This window comes from Lithobates pipiens, unplaced genomic scaffold, assembly GCF_037356315.1.
Source record: "Lithobates pipiens isolate NorthernLeopardFrog02 unplaced genomic scaffold, aLitPip1_a1.2 Scaffold_28, whole genome shotgun sequence".
Classification (NCBI taxonomy): Eukaryota; Metazoa; Chordata; class Amphibia; order Anura; family Ranidae; genus Lithobates; species Lithobates pipiens.
The window spans coordinates 142,085,580-142,099,835 of record NW_027507789.1 but is presented as its reverse complement, the minus strand read 5'-3'; the positions used below and the strand labels follow the sequence as shown (position 1 = coordinate 142,099,835).

The 14,256-nt window shown below is 45.8% G+C and overlaps 1 protein-coding gene across 1 annotated transcript in view; it reads right to left on the bottom strand.

Annotated features, from left to right (window-relative positions):
• Positions 1-13,608, bottom strand: part of GAA (alpha glucosidase) — a 215,772-nt gene extending 202,164 nt beyond the window's left edge. The window contains exon 1 of the mRNA XM_077459632.1: positions 13,496-13,608. The gene's annotated coding sequence lies outside the window, so the exon portion shown is untranslated. The remainder of the gene's footprint in view (positions 1-13,495) is intronic.
• Between the last annotated feature and the right edge of the window lie 648 nt (positions 13,609-14,256).

Below are 14,256 nucleotides of genomic sequence, written 5' to 3'. Positions count from 1 at the left end.
TGGCCGTGTCCGCTGGACACAGCCAATCACAGATCGCTGTAAACGGCCAATCACAGCGGCCGTTTACAGCGCGATCGCCTCCTCCAATGGGTGATGATCTCAAATGTAAACAAATGAGATCATCACCCATTGCCGAATGTGTCTCCTCACACAGCGATAGCGTGTGAGGAGACAGCGAACAGTGAGTCAGCTTCTCTGCCAGTCAGTCAGAAATAAAAAGTGCCAGTAATACTCATAAACCCTGCCAGTGCCCAGATCCACCTGTGCCCAGATCTACCCCACCTGTGCCCACCTGTGCCCACCTGTGCACCGCCAGTGCCCACCTGTGCACTGCCAGTGCTCCATCTGTGCACCACCAGTGCCCGCCAGTGCACCGCCAGTGCCCACCAGTGCCCGCCAGTGCCAATAGGTGCCCATCTGTACCAATCGGTGCCCATCTGTGCCTCAGCAGTGCCCATCTGTGCCGCCTAAGCAGTGCCCATCTGTGCCACCTCAGCAGTGCCCATCTGTGCCGCCTCAGCAGTGCCCATCTGTGCCGCCTCAGCAGTGCCCATCTGCCGCCTCAGCAGTGCCCATCTGCCGCCTCAGCAGTGCCCATCTGCCGCCTTATCAGTGCACATCCGTGCAATAAATCAGTGCACATCTGTGCCGACCTATCAGTGCCCATCTGCCGACTCAGCAGTGCCCATCTCTGCCGCCTCAGCAGTGCCCATCTGCCGCCTCAGCAGTGCCCATCTGCCACCTCATCAGTGCACATCCGTGCAATAAATCAGTGCACATCCGTGCAATAAATCAGTGCACATCTGTCCCGACCCATCAGTGCCCATCTGCCGCCTCAGCAGTGCCCATCTGTGCCGCCTCAGCAGTGCCCATCTCTGCCGCCTCAGCAGTGCCCATCTGCCGCTTCATCAGTGCACATCCGTGCAATAAATCTGCACATCTGTGCAATAAATCAGTGCACATCTGTGCCGACCCATCAGTGTCCATTTGTGCCACCTCAAAAGCGCCCATCTGTGCCACCTCAAAAGCGCCCATCTGTGCCACCTCATCAGTGCCCATCAGTGCTACCATGGCTAAACGCGTCTTTTCCGCTGAGGAGGCGTACCAAATTATTTCCGCGGCCGACAAGAGCAACGGGGAGCTCTCCTCTTCCGATTCCTTTTCGGATTCAGATTCTGAAGCCGACGTAACTTATGAGCCAGTCCTCAGCAGTGAAACACTGACTGATGAATCCGAGGAGGAAGATATCCGGCCCATCAAGCGAAGGCGTTCTAGTGAGGCAGTGCCGTCCACCAGCACCGCAGTGCTGTCCACCAGCACCACAATGCCGTCCACCAGCACCGCAGTGCCCCAGCAAGAAAGGCCAAGTACCAGTGGGGTGTCATCTCAGCCCCAAAGGGTTAGGAGCCATGCTGGCCTTCCCTATGCCCTTCAGAACCCCTTGTGGCTTCCTCCTAATTCAGGAGAGGCCAATGTTCCCCCTTTCACCGCCCAGCCAGGAGTCCAGGTGGACACGGAGAATTTTAGCCCTATCGATTTTTTTAATTTAATTTTTACGGAGGACATGTTGGCATCAATTGTGGCCCAGTGCAACCTGTATGCACAACAATTTATTTTTCAAAATCCGACCTCCTATTATGCCCGTCCCTACGAATGGAGAGACCTAACGGTGGAGGAGTTCAAGCTTTTTTTAGGCCTCACATTTAATACTGGACTCAACAAAAAAAAACAATTACGTACCTACTGGTCAACCCACCCCCTCCACCACTCACCGCTCTTCTCTGCGGTAATGCCCAGAACCAGATATCAGATGATCCTGAGGTTCTTACATTTCAGTGACAATTCCCAATGCCTTCCACGAAATGATCCAAATTATGACTGCCTTTACAAAATTCGACCAATACTAAATTATTTTTCTGAAATATTCCCCAAATTGTTTACCCCGGACCAACACATATGTGTGGATGAGTCCCTTATTAAATTTAGTGGCAGGCTTAGGATGAAGCAATTTATGCCCAGCAAAAGGGCCCGCTATGGGGTGAAGGTCTACAAATTATGTGACCGAGCCACAGGGTACACATATTCCTTCAAGGTGTATGAAGGGAAGGACACCCAGCTACAGCCCCCTAATTGTCTGGACTATTTGGGATCCAGCGGAAAAATTGTTTGGGACCTCATATACCCCCTACTGGATAAAGGCTACCACCTCTATGTAGATAACTTCTACACATCTCTGCCCCTGTTCCACAACCTTCACCGGAAGAAGACGCCAGCATGTGGCACTGTAAAAAAGAATCGGAAGGGCTTTCCTCAAAGTCTGGTGAACAAGAAGCTGCGGAAAGGAGAAACCGCAAGTCTAAGAAACAAGGAGGTTCTGGCAGTGAAGTGGAGGGACAGAAGGGATGTGTATATGTTGTCTTCTATCCACAACGATACCTTCGTGGAAATCCCCAGAAGGAATGGCCCCGTAAAGAAACCCAAATGTATTTCCGAGTATAATTTGTTCATGGGAGGAGTCGACTTCAACGACCAAATGATGGAACCATATCTGGTCACAAGACGGACATATCATTGGTACAAAAAAGTAACAATTTATTTTTTTCAATTGGCCATTTATAATTCATATGTAATTTACCGCAACGCCACCCAAAACCCCAAACGTTTCTTTGGCTACCAGGAGGAAGTTTTCACAGCCCTTATTTTCCCAAACGGCCCACCAGAAAATATCAGATCAGACGTTGTTAGTCGACTCTCCGAGCGCCACTTTCCGGATAAAATTCCCCCCACACCAACAGGCAAAAGACGCCAAAAAAGATGTAAGGTGTGTACCAAAGCAGGAGTCAGAAGAGACACATCTTATTATTGTGCACAATGTCCTTCCCAACCAGGCCTCTGTATAGGCGACTGTTTTCGGCGTTACCATACTTCAATAAATTTTTAGTGAAGTATGGTAAACATAATCCTCAGTTCCTGCCCTCATACACCTTCACACCCCTTATGCCACTGCCTGCTTTGTAACTGACCCTGGCTTGTTATTTGACCACTCTTATGCCTGCCGATTCTGTACATACCGCTGCCTGATCTGGAACCGACCCTGGACTGTTATTCGACCACGCTTCTGCCTAACGATTCTGTACATACCTCTGCCTGATCTGGAACTGGCCCTGGACTGTTATTCGACCATGCTTCTGTCTAACGATTCTGTATATATCTCTGCCTGATCTGGAACTGACCTTGGACTGTTTGACCACGATATTTGCCTGCCTCTTGGACTGATCTTGTATTCTGCAACTGGACTAGTGGGATTCAACACGGGGTCTCACATATGTGAGGGGCTCCAGTATAGTTTTTCTGGAAGAAGAAAACAATTTTCTTTGTTTTCTTATTCCTAGATTAGGGTCTGGAGACTCGGAGGCTTCAAAGAGATTTGGGAGGGAGAAGCCTCTACCCCTATCCCCATTCTGTCCTGAACGAGGCTCTACTTCTGTCTGCTGCCTGTAGGACTTACTGCCATCATGCCGCACTGACCACACCACAAGGACCTGCCTACTACCAGGACCAATATTTTTGGCACTGCTGACATCTCTGCACTAACCCTGGACTGTAATATGGACAGTATCCCTGCCTGCTGCCTGAAAAACTGTGTTCGCTGTTGCTGACCAAGTCCCTGCCTGCTGCCTGGACCAGTGATATCCTCCTGTGGACAACTGCGCTTCTAAAACCACAGGTAATCTTTTCTTTACCCTTTGCTCAGCATAATGTATTTGGGGGTGTAATTCTTGGTATGTGCAGGCTATGTGTCCCTGGAACGCCGACGGTGTTTCTTGCATGTTGCGCCTCTGTATGTGGCCAGGCTGTATAAACGTCTCACACATGTGGTATCGTTATACTCAGGAGGAGTAGTAGAATGTATTTTGGGGTGTTATTTTTACTATGTAAATGCTATGTGTTGGAAATATCTTATAAACGGACAACTTTGTGTAAAAAAAAATGCGTTTTCATTTTTTTCCACATTTTCCAAAAACTTCTGGAAAAAAATGAACCATTGAAAAGACTCATTATGCCTCATAGATTATACGTTGGGGTGTTAGCTTTCCAAAATGGGGTCATTTTCTGGACGTTTCCATTGCCCTGGTGTTCCAGGGCCTTCAAAACTGTAATAGGTGGTTGAGAAATGAAATGTGTAATTTATGCTCTTAGAATGCCTGAAGGTGCTACTTCAAAATTAGGCCTCTGTATGTGGTCAGGCTGTGTAAAAGTCTCACACATGTGGTATCGTTATACTCAGGAGGAGGAGTAGAACGTATTTTGGGGTGTTATTTTTGCTATGTAAATGCTATGCGTTGGAAATATCTTATAAACGGACAACTTTGTGTAAAAAAAAATGCGTTTTCATTTTTTTCCACATTTTCCGAAAACTTCTGGAAAAAAATGAACCATTGAAAAGACTCATTATGCCTTATAGATTATACGTTGGGGTGTTAGCTTTCCAAAATGGGGTAATTTTCTGGACGTTTCCATTGCCCTGGTGTTCCAGGGCCTTCAAAACTGTAATAGGTGGTTGAGAAATGAAATGTGTAATTTATGCTCTTAGAATGCCTGAAGGTGCTACTTCAAAATTAGGCCTCTGTATGTGGCCAGGCTGTGTAAAAGTCTCACACATGTGGTATCGTTATACTCAGGAGGAGTAGGAGAATGTATTTTGGGGTGTTATTTGTGGTATGCACATTCCGTGTGGGAGAAATAAGCTATTACAATGAAAATTTTGTGGGGGGAAAAAAAAAAAAATCGTAATTTTGCAAAGAATTATGGGAAAAAATGACAACTTAAAATAACTAACCATGCCTCTTACTAAATACATTGGAATGTCTACTTTCCAAAAAGGGGTAATTTGGGGGGCATTTGTACTTTCCTGGCTTGTTAGGGTCTCAAGAATGGAGATAGGCCTTAGTACATCAGATGTGATCTTTTTTTGCAAATCTTTATGATTTGCACCATAGCTTGTAGACTCTATAAATTTCACACAGATCATATAATAAGCAAAAATTTGGGTTATTTTTACCAAAGATGTGTAGTAGTATAAATTGTGGCCAAAATTTATGAAGAAAAATTGCTAATTTGCTAAATTTTGTCACAGAAACGAAGAAAAATTCATTTATTTTCGAAATTTTCGGTCTTTTTTCATTTATAGCGCAGAAAATAAAAAACCGAGAGGTGATCAAATACCACCAAAAGAAAGCTCTATTGGTATGAAGAAAATGACAAAAAAATCATTTGGTTACAGTGTTGCATGACTGAGTAATTGTCATTCAAAATGTGAGAGCACTGAAAGCTGAAAATTGGTCTGGGACTGAGGGGGGTTTAAGTGCCCAGTAAGCAAGTGGTTAAAGAAGAAGAGAATGTGCGCTGCATTTTGAGATTTCATAATTTGCCACATCACGAATGTTAATTCTCCATTATGAACGTTAGTTTACAAGACCGACCACTTCTGGCTTGTCCTTGCTTCTGAGCATGCGTGTTTGAACTTTGGACTTGTGTACACACACTTGGAAAATCCGACAACAGACATTTGTCCGTGGAAAATTTTAAAATCTGCTATCCAACATTTGTCCGCGTAAATTCCGACTACAAATGTCCGATGGAGCGTACAATCGGATTTTCCGCCAAGGGCCTGTCATCACACGTTTCACATCAGAAAATCCAATCGCTTGTATGCTTAAGACTGGGATGCCATTAAAGTTCATGTGTGTGTAAAGGCATACATCCTTCTCGACTTAACCTCATCGTTTGACCTAACCCAATGGACACATACTTCCACTCACGCCAATGGTAATACCCTTGACCTTGTATTCTCCCATCTCTGCAACCCTGGCAACCTCACCAACACCCCCTTTCGTCTCTCTGAACACAACCTCATTAGTTTCACCGTATCCTTGCCTCCAACCACCCATCCCTCCAAGCAGCAAACAATTACTTGTAGAAACCTTCGCCAATTTAACCCTTCTCTTCTCTATTCTGCTACTGACCACCTATATGACATAACCTCTCCCCTGTCCTGTCCTGATCTGATCTGGCCACCTCTGTCTACAACAGTTCACACTCATCATCACTTGATGAACTCACTCCTCTAACCATACGCAGAATCAGGCCCCGACCATTACAACCATGGCAAACTGACAATACTAGAAATCTCAAGAGACATTGCTCTTGAACGACTGTGGCATAAAACCAAATGACTGCAAGACTTCAACCTATATAAATCTGCCCTTCTAAAATACAATGCCTGCCTCCATGCTGCCAAACAAGCCTACTTTGTCTCTCTTATTAATACCTTGTCATCAAGCCCTTATCGGCTCTTCTCAACCTTTACCTCTCTGTTTTCATCCCCCACCCCCTCTACCCACTAACGCATCTCACTGCCCAAGAGATTGCCGATCACTTCAAAGACAAGATTGATGCAATTCGTGAGGACACCTCCACTGTGCGTACATCTTCCCCACCCAACATAGCTTGCCCAACAGCACATTCAACACTCTCCTCTTTTGAATTGGCTACTACTGAAGAGGTTACAAAACTTTTCTCATATACCCACCTAACCAATTGTCCCTTCGATCCTGTTCCCGCACAACTACTACGGTCACCCTCTGTCAGGTCATCTGAGTCCAGGTGACAGATGCACACTGTTGGATTCAGGAGTGCCCCGCTAAGGTAGTGGACTTACGGCTGACTGCTGCGGAAGGAACTCTGGGTAGTTCAGGAAGGCAGGTCCACTGGAGCACCAACACGGATCCCACTGGGAGATAGAGCATAAGATTCCCCAGGGCACGGAGTCTAAGAGCCAGCAGGTGTTCACCAGAGCCTCTAGTGGCGAGGATGGACTGCGCTGCAACTGACTCCAGGTCACGGCCCCCAGGGTTTCCCAGCTCATGATAGGCTACAGGAGGATAGAGAGAAAGCAGCACCCCAGTACAACAAGGGATAGTAAGGAGATAAGCCAAAGGTCAGGGTGACTAGCAGACAAGGATAGACATGCCAAAAGGTCAGGGCCAAGTAGTCAAGAACAAGCCAAGAACGGTAAACAGGATCAGATGTAGGACACAGAGCAATGTGCACACGGAAGCCAAATCACACAATATCGATCAGCAGAGCTGGCTTGCAGTGCACAGGTTAATATAGAGTTCCCTGATAGGGGCTGGGGTGGAGCCATGCTTTGAGGAGAGATTACTTAAAATGGTGTTCCATTCAAAAAAAATTTAAATTCATGAGTGTGCCTAAAAAAATTAAATTAAAAAAAAACATTTGGAAAAGTTTTTTTTTACTCACCTCTAAATGGCTGTTGCTAGGGGGTCCCTCGTAGTTTGCCTTCTTCAGTGCCTGGGCTCTTGACTTCATTTCCCATTGGCGCAGGAAGGGCTCAGCTCCGCCCCCTGCCTCTTGTCAATCATCTGCGACTTGTGACAGGTCCCAGATGATTGCGCGGCCAATCACGGCGTGCAGCGCCGATCACGCATGCCCAGTGCGTGCCCGGCTGTGAAGCCGCAGCCAGGCGCCCACAGTTACAATTCCGGCACCGCCGAATGGAGGGGGAGAGAAGCGGGGCTTCAATCCCTCATATTACTGAACCCTGGAACAGGTAAGTGTCCAATTATTAAATGTCAGCAGCTGCAGTATTTGTAGCTGTTGACTTTTAAATTTTTTTTTTTAAGATGGGAACACCACTTTAAGCAGCCAGGTGAGAGTGGCTGGCCTCTTAATCTGAACACACAGAGAGGTAAGCTGACAGACAAACATTACGGCATAACCATGACACCCTCTTCTTCTATCCTGTGCTCCCTCACTCACATCTTCAATCTCTCCCTCTCTAGTGGCACCTTCCCCACCCCTCTAAAACATGCACAGATTGCTCCCATAATTAAAAAGCCCTCACTGGACCCCACCAACCTGAACAACCCATCACATTGCTCCCATTCACCTCTAAACTTCTAGAGTGCTTAGTCTACAACTGTCTTAGCTCCTACCTGAAAATAACCTTCTTGACCCCTTACAGTCTGACTTTCGCTTGCAACACTCCAAACTGCCTTACTAAAACTCTCTAACGATTTACTAACTGCTAAAGCCAACAGCCAGTACTCCATACTCCTACTACTTGACCTCTCTGCGGCCTTTGATACTGTTGACCACCCACTCCTCAATAAACTATATTCCCTGGGCCTACAAGATTCTGCTCTATCCTGGTTCTCTGCCTAGCTATCACAGCACTTCTAGGCCTTTTGGCTAAGATCAAGTGTAGTATCGACTATAGCCTTTAGGGGTGTCTCTGCTTCACATCTAGGACGTTGGGAACCACTTGAATCTATCCAAGCCATTTGGTCCTTGTGGGGTACCCTCTGCTTGGTCTTGTAGGATCGTTGATTCAATTCAGCTTCACTTACTTCCCGCTATTGGGCAGAGGCTTAGCCCCCACAGGGAACGACATTGTGGTCTTCCCTCCCCCCCCCCAATCCGCATTACTACCTCCAGGCAGTAGATGCTAGAGCCTTTGCCAAGGTTACAAAAAGAGCGATGACATTGAGGAACCAGAAGGAAGCCGCCTAGGAACTCCTGAAGCGACATCCAACTCCTCGATGATGGGGAAGAGCGAAAAGAAGACCAGCAGGACAAAGAAGAACCCTGTTCCAGCCACTTCCTCTGTAGACCCTTCCCGCCAGAAGTCCGCAGGACCCAGTTCCTATTGGGAAGCCCACTCGTATGCTGGTCTGACGGACCAAATACGACGCAAGGGCAGCTACAGCACCTGCCCGCAAGAATGTTTCCAGCATGATACTATCTCGCAGGTTCGCGGCTGCAGGATACTGTACATCTCACGCTCGCTGCAATCGGAAAAAATTTTTTTTCTATTGCAGCGAGCGCAAGAGATAGGTACCAATGTCCCTTAGGTCTGGTATGGAATTTAAGCAGAACCCCCTACGCCGAAAAAACGGCATGGGGGTCCCCCCAAAGTCCATACCAGACCCTTATCAGAGCACGCAGCCCGGCCTGTCAGGAAAGGGGGTGGGGACGAGCGAGAGCCCCCCCCTCCTGAACCGTACCAGGCCGCATGCCCTCAACATGGGGGTGGGTGCTTTGGGGAAGGGGGGCGACCTGCAGCCCCCCCACCCCAAAGCACCTTGTCCCCATGTTGATGAGGACAAGGGCCTCTTCACGACAACCCTGGCCGTTTGTTGTCGGTGTCTGCGGGCGGGGGGGCTTTAATAAGACGGCCCCAGATCCCGGCCGCTCACCCTATGTGAATGAGTATGGGGTTCCCACGTAGGGGGTTCCTCTTAAAATCCATACCAGGTGACGGGGCTTGCAAGGTGTCAATTTCGCAGATGAAAGCTGCGAGATTGACTTACCTTTCTAGTCCTATTGTACCTGGAATCACATTCGAAATGAACAGACTTTAGTTTGTGTGTGGGCAAGTCCATTCATTCTGAAAGTCAGCCGGAACTCCGCCGAAAATCCGTCAGACCTTGTCTGCCGGAAAGTCCGTTCGTGTGTGCACAAGTCCGCTCATTCCGAAAGTCCATCGGACCTCCGCCAAAATTCCGCCGGACATAGTCTGCTGGAAAGTCTGATTGTGTGTACATGGCAATAGAGTATTGTCTTGGAAAGTAGTGATAAAAGTTCACAATAGATTTCTGACATTTGTGAATTTATATGTACCCCCTCCCTTCTCCTTATCTTGTTTGGATGACATGCTACACACTGTCTATGGAATAGCGGAGGGGATGATTTTCATTCTGGGAGACCTGAATGCGGTGGCGGATCCAGCACTGGATAGGCTGGGCGTGCCACCGGGTATGGCGTGTTAGGCATCTGAACATCAGGGAATACTCTTGTTACTCTGAGACGCATAAGACGCTGTCCAGAATAGACACCGTACTAGCCGAAATTGAAAACATGTGCCCCTCCGGGGGGAAATATTCTGACAAATTATCTGAACGATATTGACTTGCCTCGGCTGAAGAGCTAGGACTGTAATACCCTGGAAGCAGACATTACTATAGAGGAGGTGGAGGGAGCAATCTCTTCCTTGGCTCTTCGGAAATCTCCGGGCCTTAATGGAATACCCTCGGAATGGTATCACACCCTTGGGAGTGGGCTTGCACCTCGTCTCCTCCCAGTGTTCACAGCTGCTAGGATAGAGGGCAGACATCCTCCCTCTACGAGAGAGGCCCTAGTGGTCTTACATAAAGGGGGAAAGGATCCTAAAGAATGTGAATCCTATCGACCTATCTCGTTGAGGAACATCGACACTAACATTCTTGCAAACGTTATGGCGGGGAGGTTACAAACAGTAATTTTGAAACTAGTTAATCCAGATCAGACTGGTTTTATAAAAGGGGAGATGTGCGCAAATGAATATCAGGAGACTTTTTGTTAACTTGTAAACTGTGCATGACAATTCTGAGAAGAGAGTAGTAGCCTCTTTAGACGCCAAGAAGGCCTTTGATTCGGTTGAGTGGGGTTACCTGTTCAGTCTCCTGGAGACAATGGGATTTGGGCCTGTATTTATATCATGGGTGAAATTGTTATACACAGAACCATTTATTAGAGTGATAGTAAATGGGATCATATCTAAACCCTTCCCTGTTCTCTGAGGGACCAGACAGCGATGCCTGTTGTCTCCTCTTTTGTGTTGCCCTAGCCATAGAGCCCTTGGCGGCTAAACTGAGAGACAGTGCTCATATGACTAGACTTAGGGTCGGAGGGATAGAGGAACATGTCTCCCTTTATGCCGATGACCTGCTCCTTTATCTGCAAGATCCCGGTTTTTCGTTGCCCACGTCTTTTCAATTGATACAGGAGTTTGTAGATTATTCTGGTTTTCATATCAGTTGGTCCAAACTCCCTCTCTCCAGGTTCCTGGACCTTAATCTGAGACCGGTGATAGGGGCACTTCAGGAGAGAGTACAGAGATGGCGAAACATGCCACTGATGGTGATGGGTTGCATAAATCTATTTAAAATGATTTTTCTTCCTAAGCTGCTGTACATTCTCTCAAATTCGCCTGTGTATGTCTCAGTGAAGGTGTTCAGGAACATAGACTCTATTGTGGTGGCATTTTTGCCCCCAGGATCTCTCTGGCAGTACTGAAGCTACCTGTAACAATCAGGGGGGGGGGGGGGGGGGTTAGCTATGCCAGATCTAAGATTCTTTGTGCCTCAATTAACATTTTTACATTGGCGATGTTTCCCCAGGGTCCCTAACACCCCTACTTTACTGGAAACGGGGTGGCTACGTCGCAGGAAACCCTATTGAATATGTTGTTCAGGAAGGGGATAATGGGGAGGAAGGTGGGGTCTGTAATGGTGCTCCTAGGTAGGGTGTTTTGCCTATGTGCGCAGAGAATGGCGGATGATCCTTAATGAATGTCACCTAATTGTCCTTTGTGGTGAAATAAATCCCTAAATGAGTTCTGTAAAATAGAAGATGGGTATAGATGAGCCAAATATGGGGTGAAATATCTACACCATATATACCAAGATGGCAGGCTGTCCTCCTTTTCACAATTGCAGGAGCAGTTCAGCATAACTAAAACTTGGCAATTCAGATATGATCAGCTGTGCCCCGCAGCGCTGGCCCAGTTTGGGAGAGGGGAAGTTCGGGTCCAAAACACTGCTTTAGAAAGGGTCCTGATTGACCCTGAACCAACTAAATGTACGTGTATATCCAGATACTACAGAGAAATAGGGCTGGGAGGCCCTGACCCAACTGCTTGGACTAGATACCAACAGAAAGAGGTTATACCAGAATTGACTGAGGAACTGTGGCAGGAGGTGCTGGATACATACTTTGGCTCGGTTATCTCCTCCACAGATTGAATGATACAGCGTCGATATCTACACCAGGTGTATTATACACCAACCAGACAATTTAGAATGCAAAGGAGAGAGACTGCAGAGTGCCATAAGTGTAAGGGAGCAGAAGGAACGTTTATACACATGATATGGGAAGACCTCTGAGGTCCAAGGTGACCGAGTTCATATCTGAGCATTTTGCCCTGACAAATATATGCTCCCCCTGCGGTGTGAGGAGTCAGAGTGAGGAAATTGATCGCCCGAAGATGGATTCATGATGAACAACTCACCCTGGGAATGTGGGTGAAGATAATAAATGCAGATGTACCTCTTTACAAGATGATGTATGAAGCAAGGGGCGCCCCCAAAAAGTTCAGGAAGGTATGGTTTAGGTGGATCGACTCCAAAAATACCCTAGAGGAGGATGGGGAAGGGAACACTGGGGAATAGTTATAAAAAAGGAAAAGGCGAGAAAGTGTACCATGGTGGACGAGAGACTGCATACAATAAACTGGAGAGATTAAAACTGGAGAAGGGGAGGGGGGTGTACTTATTTCTATGTTTGGAATTTTGTCCTTATGGTTGATGTTGACGGTTTCTGACATTGTGTTAAAAAAAAAAAAAGAGAGCGCAGATGTGGTTGGAGGACTTAAAGGAGAGTCTAGGAGACCTAATCTTAGCAAATATTGAATTTATTATAGTGAAGAGACAGTCCTATGTTTTTAATGCCATAAATGCCAACCTAATACTTGATGTATGTGATGTAAAATTTCAATATGCTCAATAAAAAATGTGTTTAAAAAAAAAAAACATGTTAAAACACATATAGCCAATCTTCTGAAACAATTTCCCAAAAAAACACAACATTTTTTTGGAATAAATATGATGGAACAAAATGATTAGCTTAACAAATGAATCTGAAACTAAACACATTGTTTTGTCCTGCACATCTCTAGTATCTACTGTATCACTGTGATATATATGAATATATAATTGCAGCATTTAACAAAGCAATTTCAATACTTTGTATATCCAACAAATAGCAGATTATCTGCCTTTACTTATTATATGCAATCTCAACAGATAGATAGATAGATAGATAGATAGATAGATAGATAGATAGATAGATAGATAGATAGATAGATAGATAGATAAGGAATTATATAGCTAGTCCTCCGTTTTCATATGGATTAGGAAATAACTTCCTAGGTTTGTTGATGACTTATTAAAATAACAATCGTATAGAGCACAAATATCCAGCGGGGCTTCTCTCCATATATAAATAAAGTGTATGTAAGCTGGTTATTACATACTGACACCGGAAAATGATGACAAAGACCCAGGTATACGATTCACAATGTATAGATCACAGGTGGCTTATCAATGGCTCTCGGTGATTAACATAGTGTAAAATAAACATACAGAGGTAAAGGCAAATGAATCATGCTGTGCTACATAAATTAGAGGCAATAAAAACAGCCATATACACAGTATATATCTAATGGAAGCTATAAGAACTGTATGCAGCACTGCAAAGTAGTGGTGCATGAGCCAGTTGCAGTCCTTAGTGTCAGATATAACAAATCTCAAATGTCCATAATGAGCAGAGACCATTCATTTCAGTGTCAGGAATCACAGTGCACAGTACTCACCTCTCTCACACTCCAGCTTCTTTTTTGTCCCTTGTCTATCAGTTCCTTTAAGAGCACTGAGTCACATGACTGGGTGACATGTGACCAAATAGGAAGACAGCTGAGAAGCAGGAAGTGGAGAATGTGTGTGTGTGTGAGCTGGTCACTGTATCACATTGCAGGAACAAGAAAGTCCCCAGACAGCAGGATTTATAAGCTTGTGTTATCACTTTTGAGTGTGACACAAAGGAGAGTGTCCTCAAGATATATGAACTTTACTAAGGGCTCTTTCACACTGTCAGCACTGGATAAATGCATAGAAAACAATTGGTTTGTATATGTTTGCTCATACCGCAGCACATGTGTAAAAATGCATATTATAATATGCAGCATGTACAGTATGTATTTTTCTGCAACACACTTGGCACCACATGATGCCACCGCACTGTACTGTTGTACACTGACAAGTAAGAGCTTACTATGTGGCACTTGGAATAAGAGCAGAAACGCGTGTTGCACTGCTACCTGCCAGAGGAAGCTCTGAAATCGGCTTGTGACCGCATTTTCTCATAGTGTGTACTTTACTTTAAGGTGCATATGATCTCCGGGACTTATCTTGATTACTTAAAAATTACAGGTTTATTGCACTTACACTCTAGCTTTGAGAGGAAAGAAGCCCACAAAGGCAACTATGCCCCCCCCCCCCCCCCTCTGCTGCCCATTTGTATTTCATGAATGAGTTCACATTAAACAAAGGATTCTGTGAATGGGTAGAATGCAGG